Below are 12,788 nucleotides of genomic sequence, written 5' to 3' on the forward strand. Positions count from 1 at the left end.
CTACCATTGCGCCACGGAGTCAACTGTGCTAAGCATTTTGCAAATTTGTTATGTATTTAGAATTTTGGTGAATTAGAAAAAGAAAAAAAAAAGAAACTGACACCGACGTGATTTGAACACGCAAACTTCTGATCTGGAGTCAGACGCGGTACAATTGCGCTAAGGAGTCAACCCTGCTAAGCATGTTGCAATTTTGTTACCTTTTCAGAATTTTAGTGATTTAGAAAATCGAAAACAGAAACTGACCCCGACGTGATTTGAAAACACAACCTTCTGATCTGGAGTGAGAAGCGCAACCATTGCGCCACGGAGTCAACGGTTGTTACCATTTTAAAAATATTTTTATCTGCTCAGAATTTGGATGAGCATAGAAAAAGGAAAATAGATACTGACCCCGACGTGATTTGAACACGCAACCTTCTGATCTGGAGTCAGACGCGCTACCATTGCGCCACGGAGTCAACTGTGGTTACCATTTTAAAAATATTTTTGTCTGCTCAGAATTTGGATGAGCATAGAAAAAGAAAAATAGAAACTGACCCGACGTGATTTGAACACGCAACCTTCTGATCTGGAGTCAGACGCGCTACCATTGCGCCACGGAGTCAACTGTGCTACGCATTTTGCAGATTTGTTACGTATTTAGAATTTTGGTGAATAAGAAAATCAAAAACAGAAACTGACCCCGACGTGATTTGAAAAGGCAACCTTCTGATCTGGAGTCAGACGCGCTACCACTGCGCCACGGAGTCAACGGTGGTTACTATTTTAAAAATATTTTTGTCTGCTCAGAATTTGGATGAGCATAGAAAAAGGAAAATAGAAACTGACCCCGACGTGATTTGAACACGCAACCTTCTGATCTGGAGTCAGACGCGCTACCATTGCGCCACGGAGTCAACTGTGCTAAGCATTTTGCAGATTTGTTACGTATTTAGAATTTTGGTGAATTGGAAAAAAGAAAACAGAAACTGACCCCGACGTGATTTGAACACGCAACCTTCTGATCTGGAGTCAGACGCGCTACCATTGCGCCACGGAGTCAACTGTGCTAAGCATTTTGCAGATTTGTTACGTATTTAGAATTTTGGTGAATTGGAAAAAAGAAAACAGAAACTGACCCCGACGTGATTTGAAAACGCAACCTTCTGATCTGGATTTAGACGCGCTACTATTGCGCCACGGAGTCAACAGTGCTAAGCATGTTGCAGATTTGTTAGGTATTTAGAATTTTGGTGAATTGGAAAAAAGAAAACAGAAACTGACCCCGACGTGATTTGAACACGCAACCTTCTGATCTGGAGTCAGACGCGCTACCATTGGGCCACGTAGTCAACAGTGCTAAGCATGTTGCAATTTTGTTGTCTTTTCAGAATTTTGGTGATTTAGAAAATCGAAAACAGAAACTGACCCCGACGTGATTTGAACACGCAACCTTCTGATCTGGAGTCAGACGCGGTACCATTGCCCCACGGAAACTGACCCCGACGTGATTTGAAAACGCAACCTTCTGATCTGGAGTCAGACGCGGTACCATTGCGCCACGGAGTCAACCGTGCTAAGCATGTTGCAGATTTGTTACGTATTTAGAATTTTGGTGAATTAGAAAAACGAAAACAGAAACTGACCCCGACGTGATTTGAACACGCAACCTTCTGATATGGAGTCAGACGCGCTACCATTGCGCCACGGAGTCAACAGTGCTAAGCATGTTGCATGTTTGTTACCAATTCAGAATTTTGGTGAATTAGAAAATCGAAAACAAAAACTGACCACGACGTGATTTGAAAACGCAACCTTCTGATCTGGAGTAAGAAGCGCTACCATTGCGCCACGGAGTCAACGGTGGTTACCATTTTAAAAATATTTTTATGTGCTCAGAATTTGGATGAGCATAGAAAAAGGAAAATAGAAACTGACCCCGACGAGATTTGAACACGCAACCTTCTGATCTGGAGTCAGACGCGCTACCATTGCGCCACGGAGTCAACTGTGCTAAGCATTTTGCAGATTTGTTACGTATTTAGAATTTTGGTGAATTGGAAAAAAGAAAACAGAAACTGACCCCGACGTGATTTGGGCACGCAACCTTCTGATCTGGAGTCAGACGCGCTACCATTGCGCCACGGAGTCAACTGTGCTAAGCAAATCGAAAACAGAAACTGACTACGACGTGATCTGAAAACGCAACCTTCTGATCTGGAGTGCGAAGCGCTACAATTGCCCCACGAAGTCAACTGTGGTTAGCACTGTAAAAATCTTTTTCTCTGACGCGCTACCATTGCGCCACGGAGTCAACTGTGCTAAGCATTTTGCAAATTTGTTATGTATTTAGAATTTTGGTGAATTAGAAAAAGAAAAAAAAAGAAACTGACCCCGACTTGATTTGAACACGCAAACTTCTGATCTGGAGTCAGACGAGGTACAATTGCGCTACGGAGTCAACCCTGCTAAGCATGTTGCAATTTTGTTACCTTTTCAGAATTTTAGTGATTTAGAAAATCGAAAAAAGAAACTGACCCCGACGTGATTTGAAAACACAACCTTCTGATCTGGAGTGAGAAGCGCAACCATTGCGCCACGGAGTCAACGGTTGTTACCATTTTAAAAATCTTTTTATCTGCTCAGAATTTGGATGAGCATAGAAAAAGGAAAATAGATACTGACCCCTACGTGATTTGAACACGCAACCTTCCGATCTGGAGTCAGACGCGCTACCATTGCGTTACGGAGTCAACTGTGGTTACCATTTTAAAAATATTTTTGTCTGCTCAGAATATGGATGAGCATAGAAAAAGGAAAATAGAAACTGACCCCGACGTGATTTGAACACGCAACCTTCTGATCTGGAGTCAGACGAGCTACCATTGCGCCACGGAGTCAACTGTGCTACGCATTTTGCAGATTTGTTACGTATTTAGAATTTTGGTGAATTAGAAAATCAAAAACAGAAACTGACCCCGACGTGATTTGAAAACGCAACCTTCTGATCTGGAGTGAGAAGCGCTACCATTGCGCCACGGAGTCAACGGTGGTTACCATTTTAAAAATATTTTTGTCTGCTCAGAATTTGGATGAGCATAGAAAAAGGAAAATAGAAACTGACCCCGACGTGATTTGAACACGCAACCTTTTGACCTGGAGTTAGACGCGCTACCATTGCGCCACGGTGTCAACTGTGCTATGCATTTTGCAGATTTGTTACGTATATAGAATTTTGGTGAATTGGAAAAAAGAAAACAGAAACTGACCCCGACTTGATTTGAACACGCAACCTTCTGATCTGGAGTCAGACGCGCTACCATTGCGCCACGGAGTCAACTGTGCTAAGCAAATCGAAAACAGAAACTGACTACGACGTGATTTGAAAACGCAACCTTCTGATATGTAGTGCGAAGAGCTACAATTGCCCCACGAAGTCAACTGTGGTTAGCATTGTAAAAATCTTTTTCTCTGACGCGCTACCATTGCGCCACGGAGTCAACTGTGCTAAGCATTTTGCAGATTTGTTATGTATTGAGAATTTTGGTGAATTAAAAAAAGAAAAAAAAAGAAACTGACCCCGACGTGATTTTAACACGCAAACTTCTGATCTGGAGTCAGACGCGGTACAATTGCGCTACGGAGTCAACCCTGCTAAGCATGTTGCAATTTTGTTACCTTTTCAGAATTTTAGTGATTTAGAAAATCGAAAACAGAAACTGACCCCGACGTGATTTGAAAACACAACCTTCTGATCTGGAGTGAGAAGCGCAACCATTGCGCCACGGAGTCAACGGTTGTTACCATTTTAAAAATCTTTTTATCTGCTCAGAATTTGGATGAGCATAGAAAAAGGAAAATAGAAACTGACCCCGACGTGATTTGAACACGCAACCTTCTGATCTGGAGTCAGACGCGCTACCATTGCGCCACGGAGTCAACTGTGCTACGCATTTTGCAGATTTGTTACGTATTTAGAATTTTGGTGAATTAGAAAATCAAAAACAGAAACTGACCCCGACGTGATTTGAAAACGCAACCTTCTGATCTGGAGTGAGAAGCGCTACCATTGCGCCACGGAGTCAACGGTGGTTACCATTTCGAAAATATTTTTGTCTGCTCAGAATTTGGATGAGCATAGAAAAAGGAAAATAGAAACTGACCCCGACGTGATTTGAACACGCAACCTTCTGATCTGGAGTCAGACGCGCTACCATTGCGCCACGGAGTCAACTGTGCTACGCATTTTGCAGATTTGTTACGTATTTAGAATTTTGGTGAATTGGAAAAAAGAAAACAGAAACTGACCCCGACGTGATTTGAACACGCAACCTTCTGATCTGGAGTAAGATGCGGTACCATTGCGACACGGAGTCACCCCTGCTAAGCATGTTGCAATTTTGTTACCTTTTCAGAATTTTTGTGATTTAGAAAATCGAAAACAGAAACTGACCCCGACGTGATTTGAAAACGCAACCTTCTGATCTGGAGTCAGACGCGCTACCATTGCGCCACGGAGTCAACAATGCTAAGCATGTTGCAGATTTGTTAGGTATTTAGAATTTTGGTGAATTGGAAAAAAGAAAACAGAAACTGACCCCGACGTGATTTGAACACGCAACCTTCTGATCTGGAGTCAGACGCGCTACCATTGCGCCACGTAGTCAACAGTGCTAAGCATGTTGCAATTTTGTTGCCTTTTCAGAATTTTGGTGATTTAGAAAATCGAAAACAGAAACTGACCCCGACGTGATTTGAACACGCAACCTTCTGATCTGGAGTCAGACGCGGTACCATTGCCCCACGGAGTCACCCCTGCTAAGCATGTTGCAATTTTGTTACCTTTTCGGAATTTTTGTGATTTAGAAAATCGAAAACAGAAACTGACCCCGACGTGATTTGAAAACGCAACCTTCTGATCTGGAGTCAGACACGGTACCATTGCGCCACGGAGTCAACCGTGCTAAGCATGTTGCAGATTTGTTACGTATTTAGAATTTTGGTGAATTAGAAAAACGAAAACAGAAACTGACCCCGACGTGATTTGAACACGCAACCTTCTGATCTGGAGTCAGACACGGTACCATTGCGCCACGGAGTCAACCGTGCTAAGCATGTTGCAGATTTGTTACGTATTTAGAATTTTGGTGAATTAGAAAAACAAAAACAGAAACTGACCCCTATGTGATTTGAACACGCAACCTTCTGATCTGGAGTCAGACGCGCTACCATTGCGCCACGGAGTCAACAGTGCTAAGCATGTTGCATGTTTGTTACCAATTCAGAATTTTGATGAATTAGAAAATCGAAAACAAAAACTGACCACGAGGTGATTTGAAAACGCAACCTTCTGATCTGGAGTAAGAAGCGCTACCATTGCGCCAAGGAGTCAACGGTAGTTACCATTTTAAAAATATTTTTATCTGCTCAGAATTTGGATGAGCATAGAAAAAGGAAAATAGAAACTGACCCCGACGAGATTTGAACACGCAACCTTCTGATCTGGAGTCAGACGCGCTACCATTGCGCCACGGAGTCAACTGTGCTAAGCATTTTGCAGATTTGTTACGTATTTAGAATTTTGGTGAATTGGAAAAAAGAAAACAGAAACTGACCCCGACGTGATTTGAACACGCAACCTTCTGATCTGGAGTCAGACGAGCTACCATTGCGCCACGGAGTCAACTGTGCTAAGCAAATCGAAAACAGAAACTGACTACGACGTGATTTGAAAACGCAACCTTCTGATCTGGAGTGCGAAGCGCTACAATTGCCCCACGAAGTCAACTGAGGTTAGCATTGTAAAAATCTTTTTCTCTGACGCGCTACCATTGCGCCACGGAGTCAACTGTGCTAAGCATTTTGCAAATTTGTTATGTATTTAGAATTTTGGTGAATTAGAAAAAAAAAAAAAAAAGAAACTGACCCCGACGTGATTTGAACACGCAAACTTCTGATCTGGAGTCAGACGCGGTACAATTGCGCTACGGAGTCAACCCTGCTAAGCATGTTGCAATTTTGTTACCTTTTCAGAATTTTAGTGATTTAGAAAATCGAAAACAGAAACTGACCCCGACGTGATTTGAAAACACAACCTTCTGATCTGGAGTGAGAAGCGCAACCATTGCGCCACGGAGTCAACGGTTGTTACCATTTTAAAAATCTTTTAATCTGCTCAGAATTTGGATGAGCATAGAAAAAGGAAAATAGATACTGACCCCGACGTGATTTGAACACGCAACCTTCTGATCTGGAGTCAGACGCGCTACCATTGCGCCACGGAGTCAACTGTGGTTACCATTTTAAAAATATTTTTGTCTGCTCAGAATTTGGATGAGCATAGAAAAAGGAAAATAGAAACTGACCCCGACGTGATTTGAACACGCAACCTTCTGATCTGGAGTCAGACGCGCTACCATTGCGCCACGGAGTCAACTGTGCTACGCATTTTGCAGATTTGTTACGTATTTAGAATTTTGGTGAATTGGAAAAAAGAAAACAGAAACTGACCCCGACGTGATTTGAACACGCAACCTTCTGATCTGGAGTCAGACGCGCTACCATTGCGCCACGGAGTCAACTGTGCTAAGCATTTTGCAGATTTGTTACGTATTTAGAATTTTGGTGAATTGGAAAAAAGAAAACAGAAACTGACCCCGACGTGATTTGAAAACGCAACCTTCTGATCTGGAGTCAGACGCGCTACTATTGCGCCACGGAGTCAACAGTGCTAAGCATGTTGCAGATTTGTTAGGTATTTAGAATTTTGGTGAATTGGAAAAAAGAAAACAGAAACTGACCCCGACGTGATTTGAACACGCAACCTTCTGATCTGGAGTCAGACGCGCTACCATTGGGCCACGTAGTCAACAGTGCTAAGCATGTTGCAATTTTGTTGTCTTTTCAGAATTTTGGTGATTTAGAAAATCGAAAACAGAAACTGACCCCGACGTGATTTGAACACGCAACCTTCTGATCTGGAGTCAGACGCGGTACCATTGCCCCACGGAAACTGACCCCGACGTGATTTGAAAACGCAACCTTCTGATCTGGAGTCAGACGCGGTACCATTGCGCCACGGAGTCAACCGTGCTAAGCATGTTGCAGATTTGTTACGTATTTAGAATTTTGGTGAATTAGAAAAACGAAAACAGAAACTGACCCCGACGTGATTTGAACACGCAACCTTCTGATATGGAGTCAGACGCGCTACCATTGCGCCACGGAGTCAACAGTGCTAAGCATGTTGCATGTTTGTTACCAATTCAGAATTTTGGTGAATTAGAAAATCGAAAACAAAAACTGACCACGACGTGATTTGAAAACGCAACCTTCTGATCTGGAGTAAGAAGCGCTACCATTGCGCCACGGAGTCAACGGTGGTTACCATTTTAAAAATATTTTTATCTGCTCAGAATTTGGATGAGCATAGAAAAAGGAAAATAGAAACTGACCCCGACGAGATTTGAACACGCAACCTTCTGATCTGGAGTCAGACGCGCTACCATTGCGCCACGGAGTCAACTGTGCTAAGCATTTTGCAGATTTGTTACGTATTTAGAATTTTGGTGAATTGGAAAAAAGAAAACAGAAACTGACCCCGACGTGATTTGAGCACGCAACCTTCTGATCTGGAGTCAGACGCGCTACCATTGCGCCACGGAGTCAACTGTGCTAAGCAAATCGAAAACAGAAACTGACTACGACGTGATCTGAAAACGCAACCTTCTGATCTGGAGTGCGAAGCGCTACAATTGCCCCACGAAGTCAACTGTGGTTAGCACTGTAAAAATCTTTTTCTCTGACGCGCTACCATTGCGCCACGGAGTCAACTGTGCTAAGCATTTTGCAAATTTGTTATGTATTTAGAATTTTGGTGAATTAGAAAAAGAAAAAAAAAGAAACTGACCCCGACTTGATTTGAACACGCAAACTTCTGATCTGGAGTCAGACGAGGTACAATTGCGCTACGGAGTCAACCCTGCTAAGCATGTTGCAATTTTGTTACCTTTTCAGAATTTTAGTGATTTAGAAAATCGAAAACAGAAACTGACCCCGACGTGATTTGAAAACACAACCTTCTGATCTGGAGTGAGAAGCGCAACCATTGCGCCACGGAGTCAACGGTTGTTACCATTTTAAAAATCTTTTTATCTGCTCAGAATTTGGATGAGCATAGAAAAAGGAAAATAGATACTGACCCCTACGTGATTTGAACACGCAACCTTCCGATCTGGAGTCAGACGCGCTACCATTGCGTTACGGAGTCAACTGTGGTTACCATTTTAAAAATATTTTTGTCTGCTCAGAATATGGATGAGCATAGAAAAAGGAAAATAGAAACTGACCCCGACGTGATTTGAACACGCAACCTTCTGATCTGGAGTCAGACGAGCTACCATTGCGCCACGGAGTCAACTGTGCTACGCATTTTGCAGATTTGTTACGTATTTAGAATTTTGGTGAATTAGAAAATCAAAAACAGAAACTGACCCCGACTTGATTTGAAAACGCAACCTTCTGATCTGGAGTGAGAAGCGCTACCATTGCGCCACGGAGTCAACGGTGGTTACCATTTTAAAAATATTTTTGTCTGCTCAGAATTTGGATGAGCATAGAAAAAGGAAAATAGAAACTGACCCCGACGTGATTTGAACACGCAACCTTTTGACCTGGAGTTAGACGCGCTACCATTGCGCCACGGTGTCAACTGTGCTATGCATTTTGCAGATTTGTTACGTATATAGAATTTTGGTGAATTGGAAAAAAGAAAACAGAAACTGACCCCGACTTGATTTGAACACGCAACCTTCTGATCTGGAGTCAGACGCGCTACCATTGCGCCACGGAGTCAACTGTGCTAAGCAAATCGAAAACAGAAACTGACTACGACGTGATTTGAAAACGCAACCTTCTGATCTGTAGTGCGAAGAGCTACAATTGCCCCACGAAGTCAACTGTGGTTAGCATTGTAAAAATCTTTTTCTCTGACGCGCTACCATTGCGCCACGGAGTCAACTGTGCTAAGCATTTTGCAGATTTGTTATGTATTGAGAATTTTGGTGAATTAAAAAAAGAAAAAAAAAGAAACTGACCCCGACGTGATTTTAACACGCAAACTTCTGATCTGGAGTCAGACGCGGTACAATTGCGCTACGGAGTCAACCCTGCTAAGCATGTTGCAATTTTGTTACCTTTTCAGAATTTTAGTGATTTAGAAAATCGAAAACAGAAACTGACCCCGACGTGATTTGAAAACACAACCTTCTGATCTGGAGTGAGAAGCGCAACCATTGCGCCACGGAGTCAACGGTTGTTACCATTTTAAAAATCTTTTTATCTGCTCAGAATTTGGATGAGCATAGAAAAAGGAAAATAGAAACTGACCCCGACGTGATTTGAACACGCAACCTTCTGATCTGGAGTCAGACGCGCTACCATTGCGCCACGGAGTCAACTGTGCTACGCATTTTGCAGATTTGTTACGTATTTAGAATTTTGGTGAATTAGAAAATCAAAAACAGAAACTGACCCCGACGTGATTTGAAAACGCAACCTTCTGATCTGGAGTGAGAAGCGCTACCATTGCGCCACGGAGTCAACGGTGGTTACCATTTCAAAAATATTTTTGTCTGCTCAGAATTTGGATGAGCATAGAAAAAGGAAAATAGAAACTGACCCCGACGTGATTTGAACACGCAACCTTCTGATCTGGAGTCAGACGCGCTACCATTGCGCCACGGAGTCAACTGTGCTACGCATTTTGCAGATTTGTTACGTATTTAGAATTTTGGTGAATTGGAAAAAAGAAAACAGAAACTGACCCCGACGTGATTTGAACACGCAACCTTCTGATCTGGAGTAAGATGCGGTACCATTGCGACACGGAGTCACCCCTGCTAAGCATGTTGCAATTTTGTTACCTTTTCAGAATTTTTGTGATTTAGAAAATCGAAAACAGAAACTGACCCCGACGTGATTTGAAAACGCAACCTTCTGATCTGGAGTCAGACGCGCTACCATTGCGCCACGGAGTCAACAATGCTAAGCATGTTGCAGATTTCTTAGGTATTTAGATTTTTGGTGAATTGGAAAAAAGAAAACAGAAACTGACCCCGACGTGATTTGAACACGCAACCTTCTGATCTGGAGTCAGACGCGCTACCATTGCGCCACGTAGTCAACAGTGCTAAGCATGTTGCAATTTTGTTGCCTTTTCAGAATTTTGGTGATTTAGAAAATCGAAAACAGAAACTGACCCCGACGTGATTTGAACACGCAACCTTCTGATCTGGAGTCAGACGCGGTACCATTGCCCCACGGAGTCACCCCTGCTAAGCATGTTGCAATTTTGTTACCTTTTCGGAATTTTTGTGATTTAGAAAATCGAAAACAGAAACTGACCCCGACGTGATTTGAAAACGCAACCTTCTGATCTGGAGTCAGACACGGTACCATTGCGCCACGGAGTCAACCGTGCTAAGCATGTTGCAGATTTGTTACGTATTTAGAATTTTGGTGAATTAGAAAAACGAAAACAGAAACTGACCCCGACGTGATTTGAACACGCAACCTTCTGATCTGGAGTCAGACACGGTACCATTGCGCCACGGAGTCAACCGTGCTAAGCATGTTGCAGATTTGTTACGTATTTAGAATTTTGGTGAATTAGAAAAACAAAAACAGAAACTGACCCCTATGTGATTTGAACACGCAACCTTCTGATCTGGAGTCAGACGCGCTACCATTGCGCCACGGAGTCAACAGTGCTAAGCATGTTGCATGTTTGTTACCAATTCAGAATTTTGATGAATTAGAAAATCGAAAACAAAAACTGACCACGAGGTGATTTGAAAACGCAACCTTCTGATCTGGAGTAAGAAGCGCTACCATTGCGCCAAGGAGTCAACGGTAGTTACCATTTTAAAAATATTTTTATCTGCTCAGAATTTGGATGAGCATAGAAAAAGGAAAATAGAAACTGACCCCGACGAGATTTGAACACGCAACCTTCTGATCTGGAGTCAGACGCGCTACCATTGCGCCACGGAGTCAACTGTGCTAAGCATTTTGCAGATTTGTTACGTATTTAGAATTTTGGTGAATTGGAAAAAAGAAAACAGAAACTGACCCCGACGTGATTTGAACACGCAACCTTCTGATCTGGAGTCAGACGAGCTACCATTGCGCCACGGAGTCAACTGTGCTAAGCAAATCGAAAACAGAAACTGACTACGACGTGATTTGAAAACGCAACCTTCTGATCTGGAGTGCGAAGCGCTACAATTGCCCCACGAAGTCAACTGAGGTTAGCATTGTAAAAATCTTTTTCTCTGACGCGCTACCATTGCGCCACGGAGTCAACTGTGCTAAGCATTTTGCAAATTTGTTATGTATTTAGAATTTTGGTGAATTAGAAAAAAAAAAAAAAAGAAACTGACCCCGACGTGATTTGAACACGCAAACTTCTGATCTGGAGTCAGACGCGGTACAATTGCGCTACGGAGTCAACCCTGCTAAGCATGTTGCAATTTTGTTACCTTTTCAGAATTTTAGTGATTTAGAAAATCGAAAACAGAAACTGACCCCGACGTGATTTGAAAACACAACCTTCTGATCTGGAGTGAGAAGCGCAACCATTGCGCCACGGAGTCAACGGTTGTTACCATTTTAAAAATCTTTTAATCTGCTCAGAATTTGGATGAGCATAGAAAAAGGAAAATAGATACTGACCCCGACGTGATTTGAACACGCAACCTTCTGATCTGGAGTCAGACGCGCTACCATTGCGCCACGGAGTCAACTGTGGTTACCATTTTAAAAATATTTTTGTCTGCTCAGAATTTGGATGAGCATAGAAAAAGGAAAATAGAAACTGACCCCGACGTGATTTGAACACGCAACCTTCTGATCTGGAGTCAGACGCGCTACCATTGCGCCACGGAGTCAACTGTGCTACGCATTTTGCAGATTTGTTACGTATTTAGAATTTTGGTGAATTAGAAAATCAAAAACAGAAACTGACCCCGACGTGATTTGAAAAGGCAACCTTCTGATCTGGAGTCAGACGCGCTACCATTGCGCCACGGAGTCAACTGTGCTAAGCATTTTGCAGATTTGTTACGTATTTAGAATTTTGGTGAATTGGAAAAAAGAAAACAGAAACTGACCCCGACGTGATTTGAACACGCAACCTTCTGATCTGGAGTCAGACGCGCTACCATTGCGCCACGGAGTCAACTGTGCTAAGCATTTTGCAGATTTGTTACGTATTTAGAATTTTGGTGAATTGGAAAAAAGAAAACAGAAACTGACCCCGACGTGATTTGAAAACGCAACCTTCTGATCTGGAGTCAGACGCGCTACCATTGCGCCACGGAGTCAACAGTGCTAAGCATGTTGCAGATTTGTTAGGTATTTAGAATTTTGGTGAATTGGAAAAAAGAAAACAGAAACTGACCCCGACGTGATTTGAACACGCAACCTTCTGATCTGGAGTCAGACGCGCTACCATTGCGCCACGTAGTCAACAGTGCTAAGCATGTTGCAATTTTGTTGCCTTTTCAGAATTTTTGTGATTTAGAAAATCGAAAACAGAAACTGACCCCGACGTGATTTGAACACGCAACCTTCTGATCTGGAGTCAGACGCGGTACCATTGCCCCACGGAGTCACCCCTGCTAAGCATGTTGCAATTTTGTTACCTTTTCAGAATTTTTGTGATTTAGAAAATCGAAAACGGAAACTGACCCCGACGTGATTTGAAAACGCAACCTTCTGATCTGGAGTCAGACGCGGTACCATTG

The 12,788-nt window shown here is 42.8% G+C and overlaps 35 non-coding genes across 35 annotated transcripts; all 35 read right to left on the minus strand.

The window, feature by feature from the left end:
- Nucleotides 1-389: 389 nt before the first annotated feature.
- Trnaw-cca lies at nt 390-461 on the minus strand. The gene has a single exon. It is a non-coding gene; the product is annotated as a tRNA-Trp (tRNA).
- A 74-nt stretch (nt 462-535) lies between these two features.
- On the minus strand, nt 536-608 carry Trnaw-cca. The gene has a single exon. It is a non-coding gene; the product is annotated as a tRNA-Trp (tRNA).
- Nucleotides 609-827: 219 nt separating this feature from the next.
- Trnaw-cca lies at nt 828-899 on the minus strand. The gene has a single exon. It is a non-coding gene; the product is annotated as a tRNA-Trp (tRNA).
- Nucleotides 900-972: 73 nt separating this feature from the next.
- On the minus strand, nt 973-1,044 carry Trnaw-cca. Its single transcript has one exon. It is a non-coding gene; the product is annotated as a tRNA-Trp (tRNA).
- Nucleotides 1,045-1,624: 580 nt separating this feature from the next.
- Trnaw-cca lies at nt 1,625-1,696 on the minus strand. The gene has a single exon. It is a non-coding gene; the product is annotated as a tRNA-Trp (tRNA).
- Nucleotides 1,697-1,916: 220 nt separating this feature from the next.
- Trnaw-cca lies at nt 1,917-1,988 on the minus strand. Its single transcript has one exon. It is a non-coding gene; the product is annotated as a tRNA-Trp (tRNA).
- Nucleotides 1,989-2,810: 822 nt separating this feature from the next.
- Trnaw-cca lies at nt 2,811-2,882 on the minus strand. Its single transcript has one exon. It is a non-coding gene; the product is annotated as a tRNA-Trp (tRNA).
- A 365-nt stretch (nt 2,883-3,247) lies between these two features.
- On the minus strand, nt 3,248-3,319 carry Trnaw-cca. The gene has a single exon. It is a non-coding gene; the product is annotated as a tRNA-Trp (tRNA).
- A 530-nt stretch (nt 3,320-3,849) lies between these two features.
- Nucleotides 3,850-3,921, minus strand: Trnaw-cca. The gene has a single exon. It is a non-coding gene; the product is annotated as a tRNA-Trp (tRNA).
- Nucleotides 3,922-4,141: 220 nt separating this feature from the next.
- Nucleotides 4,142-4,213, minus strand: Trnaw-cca. The gene has a single exon. It is a non-coding gene; the product is annotated as a tRNA-Trp (tRNA).
- A 218-nt stretch (nt 4,214-4,431) lies between these two features.
- Trnaw-cca lies at nt 4,432-4,503 on the minus strand. The gene has a single exon. It is a non-coding gene; the product is annotated as a tRNA-Trp (tRNA).
- Nucleotides 4,504-4,576: 73 nt separating this feature from the next.
- Nucleotides 4,577-4,648, minus strand: Trnaw-cca. Its single transcript has one exon. It is a non-coding gene; the product is annotated as a tRNA-Trp (tRNA).
- Nucleotides 4,649-5,011: 363 nt separating this feature from the next.
- Trnaw-cca lies at nt 5,012-5,083 on the minus strand. Its single transcript has one exon. It is a non-coding gene; the product is annotated as a tRNA-Trp (tRNA).
- A 365-nt stretch (nt 5,084-5,448) lies between these two features.
- Nucleotides 5,449-5,520, minus strand: Trnaw-cca. The gene has a single exon. It is a non-coding gene; the product is annotated as a tRNA-Trp (tRNA).
- Nucleotides 5,521-5,593: 73 nt separating this feature from the next.
- Nucleotides 5,594-5,665, minus strand: Trnaw-cca. Its single transcript has one exon. It is a non-coding gene; the product is annotated as a tRNA-Trp (tRNA).
- A 531-nt stretch (nt 5,666-6,196) lies between these two features.
- Nucleotides 6,197-6,268, minus strand: Trnaw-cca. Its single transcript has one exon. It is a non-coding gene; the product is annotated as a tRNA-Trp (tRNA).
- Nucleotides 6,269-6,343: 75 nt separating this feature from the next.
- Nucleotides 6,344-6,415, minus strand: Trnaw-cca. The gene has a single exon. It is a non-coding gene; the product is annotated as a tRNA-Trp (tRNA).
- Nucleotides 6,416-6,488: 73 nt separating this feature from the next.
- Nucleotides 6,489-6,560, minus strand: Trnaw-cca. The gene has a single exon. It is a non-coding gene; the product is annotated as a tRNA-Trp (tRNA).
- A 580-nt stretch (nt 6,561-7,140) lies between these two features.
- On the minus strand, nt 7,141-7,212 carry Trnaw-cca. The gene has a single exon. It is a non-coding gene; the product is annotated as a tRNA-Trp (tRNA).
- A 220-nt stretch (nt 7,213-7,432) lies between these two features.
- Trnaw-cca lies at nt 7,433-7,504 on the minus strand. Its single transcript has one exon. It is a non-coding gene; the product is annotated as a tRNA-Trp (tRNA).
- A 73-nt stretch (nt 7,505-7,577) lies between these two features.
- Trnaw-cca lies at nt 7,578-7,649 on the minus strand. The gene has a single exon. It is a non-coding gene; the product is annotated as a tRNA-Trp (tRNA).
- Nucleotides 7,650-8,326: 677 nt separating this feature from the next.
- Trnaw-cca lies at nt 8,327-8,398 on the minus strand. The gene has a single exon. It is a non-coding gene; the product is annotated as a tRNA-Trp (tRNA).
- A 365-nt stretch (nt 8,399-8,763) lies between these two features.
- On the minus strand, nt 8,764-8,835 carry Trnaw-cca. Its single transcript has one exon. It is a non-coding gene; the product is annotated as a tRNA-Trp (tRNA).
- Nucleotides 8,836-9,365: 530 nt separating this feature from the next.
- Trnaw-cca lies at nt 9,366-9,437 on the minus strand. Its single transcript has one exon. It is a non-coding gene; the product is annotated as a tRNA-Trp (tRNA).
- A 220-nt stretch (nt 9,438-9,657) lies between these two features.
- Trnaw-cca lies at nt 9,658-9,729 on the minus strand. Its single transcript has one exon. It is a non-coding gene; the product is annotated as a tRNA-Trp (tRNA).
- A 218-nt stretch (nt 9,730-9,947) lies between these two features.
- On the minus strand, nt 9,948-10,019 carry Trnaw-cca. Its single transcript has one exon. It is a non-coding gene; the product is annotated as a tRNA-Trp (tRNA).
- Nucleotides 10,020-10,092: 73 nt separating this feature from the next.
- On the minus strand, nt 10,093-10,164 carry Trnaw-cca. The gene has a single exon. It is a non-coding gene; the product is annotated as a tRNA-Trp (tRNA).
- A 363-nt stretch (nt 10,165-10,527) lies between these two features.
- Trnaw-cca lies at nt 10,528-10,599 on the minus strand. The gene has a single exon. It is a non-coding gene; the product is annotated as a tRNA-Trp (tRNA).
- A 365-nt stretch (nt 10,600-10,964) lies between these two features.
- Trnaw-cca lies at nt 10,965-11,036 on the minus strand. Its single transcript has one exon. It is a non-coding gene; the product is annotated as a tRNA-Trp (tRNA).
- Nucleotides 11,037-11,109: 73 nt separating this feature from the next.
- Trnaw-cca lies at nt 11,110-11,181 on the minus strand. Its single transcript has one exon. It is a non-coding gene; the product is annotated as a tRNA-Trp (tRNA).
- Nucleotides 11,182-11,711: 530 nt separating this feature from the next.
- On the minus strand, nt 11,712-11,783 carry Trnaw-cca. Its single transcript has one exon. It is a non-coding gene; the product is annotated as a tRNA-Trp (tRNA).
- A 75-nt stretch (nt 11,784-11,858) lies between these two features.
- Trnaw-cca lies at nt 11,859-11,930 on the minus strand. Its single transcript has one exon. It is a non-coding gene; the product is annotated as a tRNA-Trp (tRNA).
- A 218-nt stretch (nt 11,931-12,148) lies between these two features.
- Nucleotides 12,149-12,220, minus strand: Trnaw-cca. The gene has a single exon. It is a non-coding gene; the product is annotated as a tRNA-Trp (tRNA).
- Nucleotides 12,221-12,293: 73 nt separating this feature from the next.
- Trnaw-cca lies at nt 12,294-12,365 on the minus strand. Its single transcript has one exon. It is a non-coding gene; the product is annotated as a tRNA-Trp (tRNA).
- Nucleotides 12,366-12,438: 73 nt separating this feature from the next.
- On the minus strand, nt 12,439-12,510 carry Trnaw-cca. The gene has a single exon. It is a non-coding gene; the product is annotated as a tRNA-Trp (tRNA).
- Nucleotides 12,511-12,788: the final 278 nt, after the last annotated feature.

Source organism: Nematostella vectensis, chromosome 11 (assembly GCF_932526225.1).
Source record: "Nematostella vectensis chromosome 11, jaNemVect1.1, whole genome shotgun sequence".
Taxonomy (NCBI): domain Eukaryota; kingdom Metazoa; phylum Cnidaria; class Anthozoa; order Actiniaria; family Edwardsiidae; genus Nematostella; species Nematostella vectensis.